At 42.0% G+C, this 16,578-nt stretch overlaps 1 protein-coding gene across 1 annotated transcript in view; it reads right to left on the bottom strand.

Moving 5' to 3' along the window:
* Nucleotides 1-11,292, bottom strand: part of LATS1 (large tumor suppressor kinase 1) — a 52,287-nt gene extending 40,995 nt beyond the window's left edge. Inside the window, exon 1 of the mRNA XM_025925514.2 lies at nt 11,155-11,292. The gene's annotated coding sequence lies outside the window, so the exon portion shown is untranslated. The remainder of the gene's footprint in view (nt 1-11,154) is intronic.
* Nucleotides 11,293-16,578: the final 5,286 nt, after the last annotated feature.

Raw genomic sequence — 16,578 nt, forward strand, 5'->3', positions numbered from 1 at the left:
TACTAACACATGTGAACTTTGGTTACGGACACATGGAATTGACTGGAACTAAACACATCAGAGGCTTGTAACTTTGAGGAAACTGTTTTTGTTAAAGTTTGTTTTTGTTTTTATATAAACCACTCAGGCTCAGACTAAAAATAGTCTTTCACTATTCACAATTTAAACCCCTTGGGTTCCCAATTCCCACAAACCGGAAACTAGATGAGAAAGATTTGCACTTTCCAAAGAGGGACTATTCATTCCCCCAAAGCTCACACTTCATATGAGGCCAAGGATAATAATGAAAAAAGAATTCCAAGGAGGTTCTTGGAGTACAATGGCCAAGAGTCATAGAGAACAATGAATGAGGGAGTTCTTTCCATATAATTGAATTAAGGCCCAATCAAGGAATCTCCCCTACTTCCAAGGCAGGTTGCTTTCACAAGACCCGCCTACAGAGATTTCAAAATTATTATAGATCAGCAATTGCTATTTCCTATTCTTCTCCTTTTCTAACAGTAGCGTTTATTACGGCTCCGTGTCATACTACTGTGTACTGTGGTGAGTAAATCAGTGAGAGAGGGACGGAGAGAAGGGCAAAGAGTGAAAGCAAAGGTAACTGAACAGGTCTCTGGAGCAAAAGAAACCATATTTGGACCCAAAGAGGACATTACTGGACATACCGACCACAGGGTCTATGAATCTAGCTACTGGTGCTTAGGACACAATATACTAGCAAAAGAATTACGTAATACAACGAACATCTTACAGTAAGTACAATATTTTCTTGATTCTAAAATACATGCTTTTCCATATTCTGATATTTCTGAAGTTGAATATATCTTACAGTCTTTCTATATTTCTTTATAAGATTTTAAAGTAATCTCTACACTCAACATGGGGCTCAAACTTACAACCCTAAGATCAAGAGTTGCACACTCTACTGACTGAGCCAGCCAGGCACTCCTTAAAGTCAATATTTAAAGAAATTCTGGGGCTCACCTGGGTGGCTCCATCGGTTAACCATCCAACTCCAGCTCAGGTCATGATGTCACAGTTTGTGAGTCTGAGCCCCACATCAGGCTGTGCTGACAGTGCAGAGCCTGGAGCTTGCTTCGAGTTCTTTGTCTCCCTCTCTCTCTGCCCCTCCCCTACTGGAGCTCTGTCTCTCTCAAAAATAAATAAACATTAAATATATATATATTTAAAGAAATTCTGTCAGCTCCAAAGCAGAGAAGTTCTAGAACAGCAGACAGTCCACATAGCTAACCTGATCATAAATAAAAGGTGAAATTTCCTTGTCACTTCCACTGTGTTATTTTCATTGGCAGCACCACATATGGTTGAATCTGTACCCTTAATTAATGGTCAAAATGTCTTCAAAAAGATTCCACTATGACGTAGCATTATGTATTCAGGAATTGTCACCCAACAGGCAATGCAATTAAAGATATAAACAATTGTCAAATTTAGATGAGATCACAAAATTGTCAAAGAGATTCAAGTACAAACACTCAAACATGAACTTTCAAAGCCTTTTGAGTTATCAGAAGATGTTTTATTTCCAGCAGTAACTCACTCAACTAAGAAAAAAAATAGTTTAAGCAAAAAGAAAAGACAAAACCTCAGAATTTGTCAACGTGCCACAAAATCATAAAAACAGTAAAAGCAGCATGTCACCATGTTATGTGTTAACTATCCCCAAGCCCCAAGAAATTCAGAAGAATCCTAGATTCTGAATGTGAAGAAGGCTGAGATTCAAACTTCATCATGACCAAAAAAAAAAAAAAAAAAAAAGGGGTATACAATTGACAGGATAAATGTATGCTGCTGAAGATTAATAAAAACTATGTTTAAGGGCACCTAGCTGCCTCAGTCGGTGGAACATGTGACTCTTATCTTGGGGTTGTAAATTTGAGCTCCACAATGGGCACAGAGATTACTTACAAAAAAAAAATTTTTTTAAGAAATACTATTGAAAAAATTAATTACAAAAACAAAAACTACGTAGGGCACCTGGGTGGCTCAGTCAGCTGAGTGACCAACTCTTGATTTTGGTTCAGGTCATGATCTCATGGTTTCATGAGTTCGGGCCCCATGTGGGCTCTGAGTGGGCTCTGTTTGAGCTCTGTGTTGGCAGTGAAGAGCCCGCTTGGGATTCTCCCTCTTTCCCTGTCCCTCCCTCCCCCAAAAAACAAACAAACAAACAAAAACCCCTATGTTTATTTTCCTTTCCCTGAAATACTGTTACTAAACAGATGACTTTTGACTTACTGTTTAGAATTTCTTGAAACAGAAAATATGACAATTCAACCTCATCCTTTTTCATAATTATATATTGAATCACTTCATGTAGATGTACTATAATTTATCTATCCCCTACTCATGGGCATTTAGGTTCTTTCCAATTTTTTCTATTATAACATTTCAAACACTGATAACTTGAGTATTATTGGTAAAATTCTACTTCTGAGGATTGGTGGGGAGTTCATGAATGTTCCTCTTTTATGATCATAGCTTACATGTATATAACATATTCCTTGTAAATATTAAATTAGTTCATAAAAACGTGACAATAAAAACTGTTGTGCAAACACTGTTAAGCATTTCCATTTTTTAAAAAAACGTTTATTTTTGAGAGAGAGTGAGCACAAGCAGGGAGGGGTGAAGACAGAGAGGGAGACACAGAATCTGAAGCAGGTTCCAGGCTCTTTGCTGTCAGCACAGAGCCTCATGCAGGGCTGGAACCCACCAACCTTGAGATCATGACCTGAGCTGAAGGTGGATGCTTACCTGACTGAGCCACCTAGTTAAGCATTTCCCCAGTTAAGCCCCAGTTAATGCCCCAGTTAAGCATTTCCCTTGAGATAAATTCCCAGAACTGGAGTTACTGCATCAAAGAGAATGCATACAGGCATATCTAGTTTTATTTGGCTTCACTTTACTGCGCTTCACAGATGCTTCATTTTTTTTTTTTTTTTTTTAACAAATTGAAGGTTTCTGGCAACCTTGCCTTGAACAAGTCTACTGTCACCATTTTTCCAACAGCATTTGCTCACTTCATGTCTCTGTGCTATACTTTGGTAATTCTTACAATATTTTAAAACCTTTCGTTATTATTATACTTGTTATGATGATCTGTGATCAGTGATCTCTGATGTTATTACTGTAACTGATTCAGTGCACCATGAACCACACCCATAGAAGACAGCAAACTTGACAAATGTTGCAGGGGTTCTGACTGCTCCACCGACCAGCCATTCCCCCATCTCCTCAGGCATCCCTGCTGCCTGAGACACAACAATATTGATATCAGGTGAATTAATAACCCTATAATGGCTTCTAAGTGTTCAAGTGAAAGGATTTAGCTTTAAATCATAAGCTAAAAATGACTAGGGTGCCTGGATGGATCAGTTGGCTAAGCATCCAACATCAGCTCAGGTCATGATCTCACGGTTTGTGAGCCTGAGCCCCACACTGTGCTCTGTGCTGACAGCCTGGAGCCTTGGAATTTTCGCTCTCCCTCTCTATCTCTCTCCGCCCCTCCCCTGCTTGTGCTCTCTCCCCAAATAAATAAATAAACTTAAAAAAAAAAAAAAGCTAAAAATGATTAAGCTTAGTGAGGTAGTCATGTCAAAAGCTGACAGGCCAAAAGCCAGGCCTCTTGCACCAAACAGCTAAGTTGTGAACGCAAAAAAAAAGTTTTTAAAGGAAATGAAAAGTGCTACTCCAAGGGCAGCTGGCTGGCTCAGTTGGTAGAAGCATGTGACTCTTGATCTCAGGATTGTAAGCTCAAGCCCCACATCGGGTATAGAGATTACTTAAAAATAAAAATCTTTAAAATAAATTTAAAAAATAAATAAAAGTGCTACTGCAGTGACTGCATGAATGATAAGAAAGCGAAATACCCTTATTGCTGAATATGTAGAAAGTTTTGGTGGTCTGTACAGCAGACCAAACCAGTCACAATATTTTAAGCCAAAGCCTAATCCAGAGCGAGGCCCGAAGTGTCTTCAATTCTGTGAAGGCTGAGAGGTAAGGAAGGTGCAGAAGAAAAGTTTGAAGCTAGCAGAGGTAGGTTCATGACGTTTAAGGAAAGAAGCCATCTCCATAACATCAAAGTGCAAGGTAAGGCAGCAAGTACTGATGTAGAAAGTGCATCAAGTGATCCAGAGAATCTAGCTAAGATAATCGAAGTGGCTACACCGAACAACAGATTTGCACTGGAGATGAAACAACTTTCTATTGGAAGAAGATGCCATCTAGGCCTTTCATAGCTAGAGAGAAGTCAATGCCTGGCTTCAAAGTTCAAAAAACAGGCTGACTGTCTTGTTAGAGGCCAATGCAGCTGGTGACTTTAAGGTGAGGCCAATGTTCATTTACCATTCCAAAAGTCCTAGGGCCCTTAATTATGCTAAATCAACTCTGCCCCTGCTCTATAAATGGAAAAACAAAGCCCTGATGACAGAACATCTGTTCACAATATGGTTTACTGAATGTTTTAAGCCCATTGCTGAGACCTACTGCTCAGAAAAAAAGATTCCTTTCAAAATATTACTGTACACTGACAATGTATCTGGTCACCCAAGAGCTCCGATGGAGACGTACAATGAGATTTATCTTATTTTTGTGCCTGCTAACACAACATCCATTCTGCAGCCCGTGGTCAAGGAGTCATTTCAACTTTCAAGTAAGGCTATAGCTGCCACAAACAGTGATTCCTCTCACAGATCCAGACAAAATACATTGAAAACCTTCTGGAAATGATTTACCATTCTAGATGTCATTAAGAACATTCATGATTCACGTAAAGAACTCAAAATAACAACCTTAACAGGAGTATGGAAGAAGTTGATTCCAACACTTAGGGATGATTTTGAGAGGTTCAAGACTTCAGTGGAGGAAGTTAACTATAGATGTGGTGGAAATAGCAAGAGAACTAGAATTAGAAGAGGAGCCTAAAGGGGCACAAGGGTGGCTCAGTCAGTTGAGCATCTGACTCCTGGTTTCAACTCAGGTCATGAGCTCACGGTTCATGGGTTTGAGCCCCAGGTTGGGCTGGGCTCTGCGTGGGCAGTGCTAGAGCCTGCTTGGGATTCTCTCTCTGCCCCTCCCCCGTGTTCTCTCTCCGCCCCCCCCCCCCAAATAAACTTAAAAAAAAAAAACCAAAAAAAAAGTGAAGCCTGAAGATGTGACTGAATGGCTATAATCTCATGATAAAACTTTAATGGATAAGGGGTGGCTTCTTATGGATAAGCAAGGAAAATAGTTTCTTGAGATGGAATCTACTGCTGGTAAAAATGCTAGGAAGATTATTGAAATAACAAGAAAGGATTTAGAAACTGAGTTTCTTAGTTGAGAAAGCAGTGGCAAGCTTTGAGGATTGGCTCCACTACTGAAAGAAGTTCTACAATGGATAAAGTGCTATCAAACAGCTTCACATGCTACAGAGAAATTGTTTATGAAAGGAAGAGTCAATTGGTACAGCAAACTTCACTATTTTCTTATTGTAAGAAATTGCCACAGCCACCCCAACCTTCAGCAACTGCTACCCTGGTCAGCAGCCATCAACATTAAGGTAAGACCTTCCACCAGCAGAAAGATTAGGACTTGCTAAAAGCTCAGATGATGGTCAGCACTTTTTAGCAATAATGTATTTTTTTTTTAATATATGAAATTTATTGTCAAATTGGTTTCCATACAACACCCAGTGCTCATCCCAACAGGTGCCCTCCTCAATACCCATCACCCACCCTCCCCTCCCTCCCACCCCCCATAGCAATAATGTATTTTTAAATTAAGGTATGTACATTGTCTTTGCAGACATAATGCTACTGCATTATCAGTAGACTACAATAAAGCATAAACATGATTTATATGTACTGGAAAACCAAAAAGTTCATGTGGCTCATTTTACTGCAATATTTGTTTTATTGCAGTGGTTTGGGAACTAAACCCACATATCTTCAAGGGATGCAGGTATTTAAAGTCCTGACATTTGGGGGTGCCTGGGTGCCTCAGTTGGCTAAGTGTCCAACTCTTGCTTTCAGCTCAGGTCACGATCTCACATTTGTGAGATCAAGCCCCAAGTTGGGCTCTGCACTGGGCATGGAGCCTGTTTAAGATTTTCTCCTCCCTCTGTCCTTCCTCCACACACACTCTCATAAATAAATACATACATACATACATAAATACTAAAACCAAAAATATAATTAACAACAAGTGTTGGCAATGATGTGGAGAAAAAGGAACCCTCTTGCACTGTTGGTGGGAATGCAAACTGGTGCAGCTACTCTAGAGAACAGTTCCTCAAAAAGTTAAAAATAGAACTACCCTTAGATCAAGTAAATGCACCACTGGGTATTTACCTCAGAAATATAAAAACACTAATTCAAAGGGATACATGCACTCCTATGTTTATAGTAGTATTATTTACAATAGCCAAATTGGAAGCAGCCCAAGTGTCCATCAACTGTCCATCAATAGATGAATCGATAAAGATGTGGTTCATGTGTGTGTGTGTGTACACACACACACACACACACACACACACACACACACACACAGGAATATTATACAGCCATAAAAAAGAATGAAATCTTGAATTTAAAAGGACATGAATGTAGCTAGACAGTATAATGCTAAGCGAAATAAGTCCACCAGAGAAAGACAAATACCATATTTCACTTATATGTGGAATTTAAGAAACTAAAACAAACAAGCAAAAGGAACCAAAATAGGGTGAGACAAACCAAGAAACAGACTCTTAACCATAGAAAACAAACTGATAGTTACCAGAGGGGAGGTGGGTAAAACAAGCAACGGGGATTAAGGAGTGCACTTGCTGTGATGAGTACTGGGTGATGTATGGCATTGTTGAATCACTATATTGTATATCTATAACATAACACCGTATGTTAATGATACTGGAGTTGAAAATTAAAATTTTAAGTTTATTTGAGAGAGGGAGAGAGAGCATGTATGCACGCGCACATGAGTAGAGGAAGGGCAGAGAGGGAGAGAGAAAATCCCAAGCAGCCTCTGCACTGTCAGGACAGAGTTGGATGCAGGGGCTTGAACCCACTAACCATGAAATCATGACCTGAGCCAAAATCCAGAGTTGGACGCTTAACCGAATGAGCCACCCAGGCGCCCCTGAAATATAATTTTTTAAAAAGGAAAAAAAATAAAGGAAAAGATATGCCAAAAAATAAAATAAAATCCTGACAGTGTCAAATTGCCTTCCACAAAGGTATATTAATTTACAATTCTTCCAAACAAGGTATGGTCAACACTGGCATTAACAAATCTTAGTAATCTTTGCTGATAGCAAATGTGAAAATTCAGATTAATAATCGGTAAAGAGAATTTAAAAAAAAAATTTTTTTTTTTTTTACATTTATTTATTTTTGAGAGACAGAGAGAGACAGAGCACAAGTTGGGGGAGGGGCAGAGAGAGAAGGAGACACAGAATCCGAAGCAGGCTCCAGGCTCTGAGCCGTCAGCACAGAGCCTGATGCAGGGCTCAAACTCACAAACCATGAGATCAGGACCTGATTCGAAGTCGGACGCTTAACCGACTGAGCCACCCAAGTGCCCCTGGTAAAGAGAATTTTTTTAAGTTTATTTTGAGAGAGAGAAAAAGACAGTGTGAGTGAGGGAGGGGCAGAGAGAGAGCGAGCGAGAATCCCAAGTTTTGATAGTGCAAAGCCCAATGAGGAACTCAAACTCACACACTGTGAGATCATGACCTGAGCTGAAATCAAGAGTTGGACACTTAACTGACTGAGCTACCCAGGTGCCCTGGTAAAGAGAACTTTTAAAAGAACTCTTCAAGGCAAAATAGCTTACCACTAACTCATGTTACACTGGTGCCAGATTAATCTCTCTAATAAATAGTTCTGATCATGTCAATTCCTTACTCCAGAACTTCAATGATTCCTTTAACTTAGTGATTAAAAAGCAATGGAGGGGTGCCTGGGAGGCTTAGTGGGTTGAGTGTCAGACTCGAGTTCAGCTCATGTCGTGATCCCACAGTCCTGGGATCAAGCTCTACATCAAGCTTGGTGCTGAGTGTGGAGCCTGCTTGGGATATTCCCTCTCTCTCTCTCTCTCTCTCTCTCTCTGTCTCTCTCTCTCCCTCGCTGCCCCCCTCAGCCCCTCCCCACTCCCACTCTACTACTCTCTTTCTAAAAAAAAAAAAGGAAAGAAAAAAAAGACAATTGGAGTCAAACTGCAGGGTACAAATCCCAGTTCTACCACGAACTGTGTGATCTTGGCAAGCCATGTCTCAGTTTCTGCATCTTCAAATGTGGGCAATAATGGTCCTAATAGAGTTATTTTGAGCACTATGTAATGCTCAAAATACAGTTTAATACAGTTGACCCTTGAACAACACAGGGGGTTAGGTGCAGCAACCCCCTATGCAGTCTAAAATCTGAATATAACTTTTGACTCCCCCCAAACTTAACTACTAATAGCCTACTGTTGACCAGATGCCTAATAACGTAAACACAATTAACACTTATTTTGTATAAGTATTATACTCTGTATTCTTACCTAACTTTTTTTAGTTTTTTTCAGTATTTCTAGGTTATAACGTTCATCTGTGAGTTTTTTCAAATTGTTGCAAATCTCCAAAAAGTTTTCCAATATAATTTGTTGAAAAAAAATCTGTGTGTAAGTGGACCCACATACTTCAAATCTGTATTGTTCAAGGGTCAACTGTGCATGTTAAATGTTTAGAATAAATTCCCAACTCAATAAATGTCAGTTACCTTCTCTCTTTCCACTGTCTTACCTAGACTCTCCCCAGCATATCATACTCTAAACAAGCCAAATTACCTGAGAGCAGGTAATTTGTCCCCTGTGCTTTTCTACTTTCATGTCCTTACTTACACTGTTTATTCTTCTTGGGAGAGCCCCTGCCATATTTCTTCTTGTTGAAATTATACCCAACCTTTAAGGTACCAAATGACTTCTTCACAAAGATTTCATTAAACTGCCCATTTCTTATCCTTCTCTGAACTTTGCATGGTCAAATAAAACATGTTTTTGTCCTAGTCCTGTACTTGTCTTATTTTTCCTATTAGATCACAGATTCACAGAGAATATCACACAGAATAAAATACAATATATATAAAAATATATATCTCAACATATATACTCCAGGTAAGGAAATGCATCCAGAGAGATAAACTGGCCCAAGTTCATGCAGCCAGCTGGAGGTCACGCTAGAAATGGAATCCACACATCCTGAACTGTCTCAGAGCTCTTTTCATCAGAACCTGCATCTTGAGTTTCCTAAGGGCAGGGATCATGACTCACTCATTCTTTTAAGGAACATTTAAATCAGCTAGAGTGAACAGACAAAACCTCCATTTCTTTGAAACTTTAGATCTTCATCTAAATGTCAGCAAACCCAAACAAATATTGTTGATATTTTGTCCAACTTAGGGAAAAACCAGGTACCATTACATAATAAGATTTCAAAGTGTTACCTTGGGTTGAATTAGGTTTATAAAAAAGATGGCCTGTCTCAATGCTTTGACAGAGTCAGTTCTGACAACAGCAACAGTAATATGTACTCTTTCTTTCTTAGCAGCATATAGTCTCAGTTGTTTAGACAGCAATATTTAAGATTCTCTTATACTGAAGACATTTTCTTCACTTTGCATTCTATAAATTAGCTGATCAAAAGTGAAAACTATCACTATATTTTATCTTATGCTGAAAAATGACTGCCATTTCTACTTGATAAAAGTGTTGTTCAATGACTACATAACTTTATGGTCTACAAAAAGCCACTAATCTAAATACGACATCTAGAATGAAAACTAAATAACCATAGTTGGATCTGTTCCAAGGCTATATTTATATAGAATAACAAGGACTAGCATTAAAAACAAAAACGCAACCTACAGAAGAAAACACAGATCATACAAAAAAAAAAAAAGTAAAAGCATGTTTTATTTGCTTTTGGAAAGTGGCAGGGGGTAGTCAATGAATAGTCAGGCATAGAAAGAATGCGCCTTCCCCAGCTAGGGCCCTTGATCTAGTTTCTTGCAGTAGCAGCTGATCAGAGGAACACAATGCTACTTCTTTTAGTGTGAAATCAGTCAAATTCCTCCACTGCCTTAAGGGAATCAACTAGCTCATTTTACCTATGAGCTTATTAAAGGAAACAAATAACCTTACTTAAATCACAAATGTAACTATCTTAGCAGAGACCATTCATTCCAATTATAATGTCCTGCCTTTTCTTCCTCATGAAGGAAATCTGATAAAGCATTTTAATCTTAAATAAATAATCCATAAAGGCCTGACAAGCTTCATGATTCCGGGTGAATGACACCGTAGTTGTGTGTGAGACTATATTTGTTTACTTATGTCTCACCAGCTTTAGGAATAACATCTACAAAATAATATATGTTTTTAGTCATATTACCATATGGGTCGACAAACATTAAACTTTGACCCCCTGGAAAACTTCCAACTGGCAAAGTCAGAGAAAGGGGTTAATTCAAATCACCTGAGAGCCATTCTTTGCGCTCCAAGTTCTTTTTGAAGTTACAACAAATAGCGTTCCTTGTATTTTCTTTCCTTCATTTTATTTATGCACACATTCCTACTCCATAAAGATCCCTCCATCCCTCCTTCCAACTATGAACAGTAAGCTAACATTACAGTGGACTGGAGACAAATTCCCGGGCTTTCTTCAAGGTATATCCAGGATCGAGTCCCTCTGGGATGCAAAGAACCGCAGCTCTAACACTGCAATTTTGTTTCAGAACCACCTTTCACTTTCCTTCCTTCCTAAACACTGACCAGTCCGTGCTAGGGACAGGGGTGGGAGTGGGAGACAGTCCGCCTAAGGCCTCCAGCAAATCAGGCTCTCCCCAACCTAACCTGCACTTCCAAGGCCGCAGTGCCTGCGGCTCTTCCGCCAGCCCCGGGCGCGGCCAACCCTCGCTTCCCCAGGGCAGGGCTCAGCTCGGGTCCACGCAACCAGCCAAGTCAGGCCCGCATCGGGCCGGGCCGGCCCGCTCGTCCGCAGCGGCCCCTGGACCCCCGCCAGCAGGACTGGGCGTGGGCCCCGGCGGCCACCGCCCCGCCAACTCGGGCTCCGGAGGAAGGAGGGCGCCCCACCCGCTACGCCAGCCCCAGACCTACCTGCAGGGGAAAGCGAGGCTCCTGGACAGCGGCCACGGGCCCGAGGGCTGGCGCCCAGGCGGCCGGAGCCCGTCCCAGGGACCCCAAATATCCCTGGTGGTGCAGGGCGGGGACAGACGCCGGGGGGCTGCCTCGGGCCAGCGCGGCCCGTCGCGGGGGTCGCGGGGACCTGCCTCTCCCCTCAGCACCAGTCCACCGCCGCCGCCGCCATTTTGCCTTCCACTCGGTGGTGTCGCCGCCGCCGCACTCCGCCGCAGGTTTCCCGGATGTGGGCATTTCCCGGCGTCGCTTGCGCGGGGGCCGAGGACTGGGGGCTTCAGTCCGCCCCGCCGCCAGCAGCCAGCGCGCCGCCTGCGGCCTCCCGCCCTCCGCCGGTCGTCCTCTCTTCAGCGTGCTGGCGAGCGTCTCCCCGCGTCGCCCCCGCCTGGCGCTGGCCCGGTGACTCTCCCTGGCTCGTGGGATCAGGCTTGTCCTCTCCGAAGTCCGCTCATTTATTTCAGTCTCTCCTTTCCAGTTGAGCTCTTGCTGTGCACGGATCCAGAATCAAGACGCGCATCTGCAGAAGTTTAATTCTCAGAAGGAAGCAGCAATGAATTGCCCTGAAACCTCGCTGTGGGTGGGCACTAGGGATTGGGATTTCTAGAGGCTTTGAAATAGATTGATTTTTGCTTAGCACTCTTTCTTTCCCCGAGTAAGTCCGTGTTTAAGTATTTGCTGAATCAGATTAATATATTGTTGAACCCAGGCAGAGTAATAGAGTTTGGAGATTTTTAACCTGTCAACCGAATCAGGGGATGAGAAAAGTCATTCTTGTTAAGATTGGGATAACGTGACTGCGAGAAGAGGTTTTTATTTCTTGTTGAATTGGAAATTTGGGATGAGATCATTGGGTTTGTGATGTCTCAAGGTACCATCTACCCTTTGTAAAGAGTGCTTTTGTCAAATCTGCCTCTAAAATACATGGTTAATATTTGCAAACATCTAAGATTTTATTTTTGAAGTAATCTCTACACCCAATATGGGCCTGAAACTCACAACCCTGGAAGAGTTGCAGACTCCACTGACTGATCCCGCCAGGCATCCCTCAACAACTTTCATTTTTCTACTAGAGACTATTAAAATTGTCTTAGGATTAAAGACTTATTTTTCTGATGTTAAATTAGTTACTGGCCACTGTATCCTAAAGTTCAAATGTGAAAACTAATGTTAAAAGAAAGGATTCCAGGGGCGCCTGGTGGCTCAGTCGGTTAGGCGTCTGATTTCCCCTCAGGTCATGATCTCACAGTTCGTGAGTTCGAGCCCCGCATCAGGCTCTGTGCTGACAGCTTAGAGCCTGGAGCCTGCTTCGGATTCTGTGTCTCCCTCTCTCTCTGTTCCTCCCGCACTCATACTCTGTCTCTCTCTCTCCTTCAAAAATAAATAGAAACATTAATTTAAAAAAAAAGAAAGAAAGAAAAGGAAAAGAAAAGATTCCAGGGCAACTTGGTGACTCAGTTGGTTAAGTGTCAGACTCAGGGGTTGGTGAGATCTAGCCCAGGTTCAGACTGTGCTGACAGCTCCGAGCTGACTTGGGATTCTCTCTCTCCCTCTCTCTCTCTGCCCCTCCTCTGCTCACACTCGTGCTCTCTCTCTTTCTCTCAAAATAAACTAAAAAAAAAAAAAAAGGAAAAGATTCCATTCTAAGAGCACTTTACAAGCACTTGGGGCACCTGGATTAAGCATCCAACTCTTGATTTCAGCTCAGGCTATGATCTCATGGTCCGTGGTTTGAGCCCCACATGCCTGAGTTTGGGATTCTCTCTCTCTCTCTCTGCCCCTCCCCTGCTTGCGTGCACATGCTCTTTCTTTCAAAATAAATAATCTTAAAAAAAAAAAATCTACAAGCACAGAGTTTGTAAAAGATACAGGGCATGACCCAAAGTGGGTCACATAATAGCCCTAGGTCTTACTTTCTTCACCTGCAGGACTAAGTAAGCTTTGGGGATCCTTTCAACCTCAAACTTCCATGAATGTTGGGGTACCTGGGGGGGGGCTTAGTCAGTTAAGTGTCTGACTTTGTCTCAGGTCATGATCTCATAGTTTGTGAGTTTGAGCCCCACTTGGGCTCTATGCTGACAGCTCGGAGCCTGGAGCCTGCTTTGGATTCTGTCTCCCTCTCTGCCTGCTCCTCCCCTGCTCATGCTGTCTCTCAAAAAGTAAACATTAAAAAAAATTTAAATGAATCTAATATGTTCACAGGACTTCTTGTCCTTTTCAGGATTATGTATCTGAAAAAGCATACTGCCTCCCAAATCTTGTCACCTTTGTCACTCATCCAGGGAACTTCTTCACTTAAGCTCTTCAATTTAAAAAAAAAACAAAAACAAAAACTTATTTATTTTTGAGAGAGAGAGAGAGCGTGCACAAGCGAGGGAGAGGCCGAGAGAGGGACAGACAGAATCCAAAGCAGGTTCCAAGCTCTGAGCTATCAGCACAGAGTGCAACACAGGGCCTGACCCCACAAACTGTGAGATCATGACCTGAGCTGAAGTCAGATGTTTAACTGACTGGTCCACCCAGGTGCCCAAAAGCTCTTCAGTTGTAAGCCTAAAGGCGAGTATCTCCATCAACTACTGTTTTGGGGAAGTTTCCTAGATAATTCAAGGAGCTCAGTGAAGTGCTCTATCTGGGACTAGGAGATTTAATTCCAGTGAAGTAGTGGGGAGAGAAGAGGAGGGAAAGGAGAGAAGAGATGATTAGGAAAGAAGAAGCAATCCACGAGATGAAAAAAACGGCTGAAAGGTGGGGGTGGAGGTGAAAAAGCAGGGAAATACTAAGGCTGTGGCAAGTCTCTGAATGGCAATACCTACCATTCATGTGAAGGGCTTTGTATTGTGATGAAAAACCCTTGGTCCAGCTACAGCCTACTGGACTTCTCAATGCTTCATGGAAATGAGGATTTGGGGTTTCATTTTGTTTTCATCAACAGAGGTAGGGGCCAGTTTTCATGCTTGGGTGATTGCAGGATCAGGGGCAGCAAACAAGGCAGAAGTCTAAAGAGCAATGTGGGGGTGCCTGGGTGGCTCAGTCGGTTAAGCGTCCGACTTCAGCTCAGGTCACGATCTCGCGGTCCGTGAGTTCGAGCCCTGCATCGGGCTCTGGGCTGATGGCTCAGAGCCTGGAGCCTGTTTCCGATTCTGTGTCTCCCTCTCTCGGCCCCTCCCCCGTTCATGCTCTGTCTGTCTCTGTCTCAAAAATAAAATAAAACGTTAAAAAAAAAAAAAATTTAAAGAGCAATGTGGCCCTGAGGGCATAAGCCCTCCCGGAAACTCAGACTTAGGGGAAGGCTCTAGACTATGAGCTGCCCACACTCAAGAGATGGAGAATTGCATTCTACTTCTTTCCCAGCAGAGAATCCACATAAATTAGTTTGAAGTCTGAGAAGATTGGTCTCTTCACTCATTTTTTTAAAACATTCATGTCAATATGGAGTCATGAATACTTATTTTATGGTTTGAGTATTTTATTTATTTTGTTGATCAAATTGTTCCAACTTTGGCTATTGGGAGCTCTTCCGGTTGAATTGGCTTCTATGTCCCTTTGACATACCCTCCTTATGCCATCATTACAGGCTTTTACGTGTTTCTTAAAAGAACTTCCTTACTTAAAAAAAAAAAAAAAAGTTTATTTATTTTGAGAGAGACAGAGAGAGCATGAGCTGGGGAGGGGTAGAGAGAAGAGAGAGAATCCTAAGCAGGCTCCATGCTCAGCACGGAGCTTAACTCAAGGCCAGATCCCACAGCTGTGGGATCATGACTGTGGAAATCAAGCTGTGGAAATCAAGAATTTGATGCTCAACTGACTGAGCCAACCAGGTGCCCCAGAATTTCCTTACTTTCTGACGGTACAAGATGTTTTAAGCTACCTTATAGAATCCTGTCCCTCCAAGGAGTCCTTGCTCCTACAACTGGAGAATGGTATTAGAAACCAAATCTGGTTCTCTGTGTGCTTCTTGCTGCTGGAGTATCATTGCTTGTAGGACATCTCTTGCTAAGAAATTTTAAAATTTAAGTTCATTCTGTACTATGAAGGTGTAAAATCTGTGTTTTTACGAATTGCAGCTATTATTTTACAGTTAAAAAAATTTATGTTTGTTTATTTTTGAGAGGGACAGAGCATGAGTAGGGGAGGGGTAGAGAGAGAGGGAGGCACAGAATCCGAAGCAGGCTCCAGGCTCTGAGCTGTCAGCACAGAGCCTGACGTGGGGCTCAAACCCATGAACTGTGAGTTCACGACCTGAGCTGAAGTGGGACGCTTAACCAACTGAGCCACCCAGGCGCCCCACCAGTTTAGTATTAATTAGTTTAGCTTCTTATGTCCGTGGCCTGCACAAAAATTTTGACAGCTAATGCAGTTCTTTTTTCCACATGTATTCATTTTTGAGAGAGGGAGAGAGACAGAGCACAAGTGGGGGAGGGGGAGAAAGAGGGAGACAGAATCTGAAGCAGGCTCCAGGCTCTGAGCTGTCAGCACAGAGTCCCACATGGGGCTTGAACATCTGATGCATTTCTGATGTCTGTGTTGGGCTAGTCTGTCGTCGGCTACTGACCCCCAAAGTCTAGTTATGACAGTTTAGAACTGAACATTAGTTTATCTTTTTTACTTTATTTAAATAATTTTTTAAATGTTTATTTTTGAGAGAGTGCAAGCAGGGGAGGGGCAGAGAGGATGAGAGGATCTGAAGTGGGCTCTGCACGGACAGCAGAGAGCCTTATGCAGGGCTTGAACCCACAAACCATGAGATCGTGACCTGAGCTCAAGTCGGATGCTTAACTGATTGAGCCACCCAGGAGCCCCAAACATTAGTTTACTTTTAATTAAAAATTTTTACCCAATCGGCTGTAGTTTAGTCATTCTACTTCTCCCTGCTCACCCCCACCCTGTGGTTTTTTCACTCCTTGTACACCTCATACAGCAAAATGTTGGAATTGTTTTGATGCTAAGATAGTGTAGCTGGTAGTTTTGTACATTGCCACTTAACATGGTGGTTCAGAAGATACTGGTGAAATAGTTTGAATACTTGCTTGTCAATAGTTTGGATACTTGCTTCAGACATCCCCAGGTTTCTTATCTGTAAAACTAGAGCATTGCTATAACTAGTCTGGGCTAGGTATCATATTGTTACCATAAGCTTAAACGAAGCCTTGATATGAACTATACGCTAATGAACTTGGTATTCTTCATGGACAAGATTCTAGAACGGATTACTAAAAGGATGTTTCCACAATACTATGAAATAGCAGTGTTACAAAAGAAAAGGAATTTTTCAACTTTGCAGCATTTTTGATGGGATAGCTATGTTTCTCCACAGCAACTTTGTGAAACAAGATAAATAAATGGGGCTGAATGTCAGTAAATTAGGTTGGCTTATAAAGATTTCAGTAA

Source organism: Puma concolor, chromosome B2, assembly GCF_028749965.1.
Source record: "Puma concolor isolate L17-30 chromosome B2, mPumCon1.1.hap2, whole genome shotgun sequence".
In the NCBI taxonomy this organism is placed as follows: domain Eukaryota; kingdom Metazoa; phylum Chordata; class Mammalia; order Carnivora; family Felidae; genus Puma; species Puma concolor.